Source organism: Hordeum vulgare, chromosome 5H (genome assembly GCF_904849725.1).
Source record: "Hordeum vulgare subsp. vulgare chromosome 5H, MorexV3_pseudomolecules_assembly, whole genome shotgun sequence".
Lineage (NCBI taxonomy): Eukaryota > Viridiplantae > Streptophyta > Magnoliopsida > Poales > Poaceae > Hordeum > Hordeum vulgare.
The window spans coordinates 136,559,198-136,563,623 of record NC_058522.1 but is presented as its reverse complement, the minus strand read 5'-3'; positions in this window follow the sequence as shown (position 1 = coordinate 136,563,623).

Below are 4,426 nucleotides of genomic sequence, written 5' to 3'. Positions count from 1 at the left end.
CGACTGTATTTCACGCAGAAGTGGACCAACTGGTTTTCTCCTGTCTCGAACGGGAACCCGGACGAGGAGGAGGAAGAAGGCAGCCAGGAGGGCAGTGTGGTGAGCGACGAATACGTCTCTGACAGTGGGGAGACGGAGGAGGAGTCTGGTGAAGAAGAGGAGGATGACGAAGAGCAGGACTCGCCACCTCCGCTGCCAGAGCACCGGACCAAGCGCCGACACGAACCTGCAGTTCCCTCGGCCCCTCCGGCATCCTCGAGTGCTCCGCCTGCTACTCCCGTGGATCCGAGTGCTCGGAGCACCAAGAGGGCCAGGGACGCTGCTGTCTAGTCCATGGGTCAGCCTTCCAAGGTGGCCAAACCGAGTGGGTCTAAACCTCGGAAGGCTTTGCCGCAGATAAGGGTCGTCGTTCCTGTCACCTCCACGTAAGTGCTCTGTTTCTCCAACCTCTTATGATATTCGGTTGAACTCCTGTTTGAAGGTCGAATGAATTTCACTCGATAGGGCTGCCACTTCTGCCACCTCTCCGGCGCGCCAGGAGGATGATCCCATGGACGTGGACAACATCGTCTCGTCCCAGCCAGGTGCGTTGTAGTGACTCCGAGAGTGTTATACTATCGCGTCGCGAATTCTATCTTAAGTCTTGTCTCTTTCTTTTTCTGAGGTCTCGTGCCGTTCGGTCTATCAGGGGCGATTTGCATGGACGAGGGCGACCAGGGGAGAACTGAGCAAGCCGTGGAGCCTGTTCTTGAGGCTGCCCCGCCAGTCACTGCTCTCGCCGCAAACGTGCTGCCGACTGAGGCGATGCCGCCGACTGAAACGGCGCTGGTGGCTGATGAACCTACTGGAGCGGGTCTTGGGATGCCCCAGGAACTTCCAACGATGCCAGGCTCGTCGAGTGTCGAGTTCAACATCCAGCGTCTCCCGGAGGAGCAAGTGGGAGCGGCCAAGGGGGCCATGGTGCAGGCGGAGCTGATGGCGGGAGAAGCCAAGAAGGCATACGACTCGATCGCATCCCTATACCAGCGGAGTTTGGAGCTGCGGGAAGATATCCGAATAAGTGGGCTAGTAAGTATTTACTTTTCTCTTGTAACCCAGTGGGTGTTCTCGGATATCGGATGATGTTTGCAATGGGTTCACTCTGAGTGAACCCAGTGGGTGTAGTCCCCAAGACTTTTGTCGAGTGCTTGCACCGGCAGTTGTCTTTATACATATTTTCTTTGCCTTGGTCATATCTGGAAATAATATGGTCGACTGCAAACAGTTGTGGTAGTCGGGGTGCACTTACTGTAAGAGTCCCCGAGAGTAACTTTACTCTGGTCGGGTAGTCTTAGCCTCGTAGGCGTAGGTGGTAACACGTATCTCAATAGGGCGGGCCTGCTTGAGATGCATGCGAGTGGGGTCACTCTCAGTGAACCCACTGGGTGTAGTCCCCGAGACTGCTGTCGACTGCTTGCGTCGGCAGGGGTTTGAAGAACATAGACTTTTATTGTTGAATTGTCTGATTGTCTCTTGGTGCTAGCTGGCAGAAAACTTGTGAAATGGGGACAGCATATGAGACTCTGAGGGCGAAGAAGATTCAGTTTGCTGGTGAGCGGGATGCGGCACTGCTTGCAATGGCTGGTATGAAGGAGGTTCTGGCGGAACGAGAGAATTCGTTGGAGAAGGCTCGTGAAGCGAACAAAGTGCTGACTGAGGAAATTGAGAAGATGGGAAACAAAGGACTGCTCTGATGGGACAAATGGACGTGCTGAACAAACGGTGCAGAGCGCAGGAGGAATACGTCAGTGACTGGGCTCGGCAGATGATGACGCGTCTGGCTGGTAAGTCCTGCTTTTTCCAAGTGCTTGTGGTATGTGTGTCACACTCGGCGCTTATTGTTTGCTTGTCCTGTTGTTGCAGATTTTTGCGTTGACGCTGAAGCTGAAGCAGCTGATGTGGAGCGGTCGATTCGTGAGAACGTTCCACTCGGCGAGGACGCCAATCGAGATCTGCTCGCAGCACACATTCGCGTGGGCAAAGTTGGTCCTTTCATCGGTTGACTGAGAGAAGTCGTCGGCTGGATCGACAAGGAGCTTTGGCCGGAAGATGAGTCGCGACAGGAGATTGACAACTTGATGAGTCGACTGGAGGAGGTCCCCAACCGAGTGCAGTCATGGAACAAATCTGCGGCTCGCTGTGGTGCAGATGTTGCTCTGTCCTTGGTCCGAGTGCATTGCAAGGAGGTGCGCGAGGAGAAGCTGAAAGCGTTGAAGGTCGCCAACACGAAGAAACTTCGATTCGAAGACTTCATGGAAACCTTCCTTGAATGTGCCACCCGCATCGCCGACGGAATCGACCTGGACACCTTCGTGGAGCCCTCCAGTCCTGGCGCTACTCCAGACGACGCGTAAGAAAACTTTATCCTCGGTATGCCGAGTGTTGATTTGTAAGAAACTTTGGCCACTGCTGTTGGCCGTCACATTCTTGTTTCGGTGTGGGTAAGCTTGATCCACACCGAGCCACTATCTTTGGTTGAACTTTGAATCGAACCTTTTGCTCTTCTGTTGCAATTTTGACTCGAGTTTTTGTTTGGTGTTTCTTGGTGAAGCCAAAGGCAAACATTCGGAACATGTCAGTTGTCTTGACATCTGCATGAGTCTCATTGAGGGTCCGTGGAATTTCCGATTTGATCTGTATTGTCACCGAGTGGATCGGTAGGATCGCCGCTAGGTTGTCGAGTGCGACTGTCAGGTCGCACTCGGGGCGAGTTGGTACTGATGTAGTTGTCAGTTGTTTGGACATCCACATGAGTCTCAATGAGGGTCTGCAACTCATGTAGTTGTCAGTTGTTTTGACCTCCACATGAGCCTCAATGAGGGTCTGCAACTCATGTAGTTGTCAGTTGTTTTGACATCCACATGAGCCTCAATGAGGGTGTGCAACTCGTGTAGTTGTCAGTTGTTTTGACATCCACATGAACCTCAATAAGGGTCTGTTGAGTTCTCGAGTGTACCTGTAGGATACCGTCGAAGGCATGTGGGTGCTTAGGCGATTCTGCACCACATCTAAGTCCCCGAGTGTGGCATTAAGTGCACACTCGAAGAAAGTTAATACTTAGGCAATTCGTGATCGCAGCTATGTCCCCGAGTGTGACGTTAAGTGCACAGTCGGAGAAAGTTAATACTTAGGCAATTCGTGATCGCAGCTAAGTCCCCGAGTGTGACGTTAAGTGCACACTCGGAGAAAGTTAATACTTAGGCGATTCTGGATCGCAGCTAAGTCCCCGAGTGTGACGTTAAGTGCACACTCGGAGAAAGTTAATACTTAGGCGATTCTGGATCGCAGCTATGTCCCCGAGTGTGGCGTTAAGTGCACACTCGGAGAAAGTTAATACTTAGGCGATTCTGGATCGCAGCTAAGTCCCCGAGTGTTTCGTTAAGTGCACCCTCGGAGAAAGTTAATATTTAGGCGATTCTGGATCGCAGCTAAGTCCGCGAGTGTGACGTTAAGTGCACACTCAGAGAAAGTTAATACTTAGGCGATTCTGGATCGCAGCTAAGTCCCCGAGTGTGATGTTAAGTGCACACTCGGAGAAAGTTAATACTTAGGCGATTCTGGATCACAGCTAAGTCCCCGAGTGTGACGTTAAGTGCACAATCGTAGAAAGTTAATACTTAGGCGATTCTAGATCGTAGCTAAGTCCCCGAGTGTGACGTTAAGTGCACACTCGGAGAAAGTTAATACTTAGGCGATTCTGGATCGCAGCTAAGTCCCCGAGTGTGACGTTAAGTGCACACTCGGAGAAAGTTAATACTTAGGCGATTCTGGATCGCAGCTAAGTCCCCGAGTGTGGCGTTAAGTGCACACTCGGAGAAAGTTAATACTTTGGCGATTCTGGATCGCAGCTAAGTCCCCGAGTGTGACGTTAAGTGCACCCTCGGAGAAAGTTAATACTTAGGCGATTCTGGATCGCAGCTAAGTCCCCGAGTGTGACGTTAAGTGCACACTCAGAGAAAGTTAATACTTAGGCGATTCTGGATCGCAGCTAAGTCCCCGAGTGTGATGCTAAGTGCACATTCGGAGAAAGTTAATACTTAGGCGATTCTGGATCACAGCTAAGTCCCTGAGGGTGACGTTAAGTGCACAATCGGAGAAAGTAATACTTAGGCGATTCTGGATCGCAGCTAAGTCCCCGAGTGTGACGTTAAGTGCACACTGGGAGAAAGTTAATACTTAGGCGATTCTGGATCGCGGCTAAGTCCCCGAGTGTGACGTTAAGTGCACACTCGGAGAAAGTTAATACTTAGGCGATTCTGGATCGCAGCTAAGTCCCCGAGTGTGACGTTAAGTGCACACTCAGAGAAAGTTAATACTTAGGCGATTCTGGATCGCAGCTAAGTCCCCGACTGTGACGTTAAGTGCACACTCAGAGATAGTTAATACT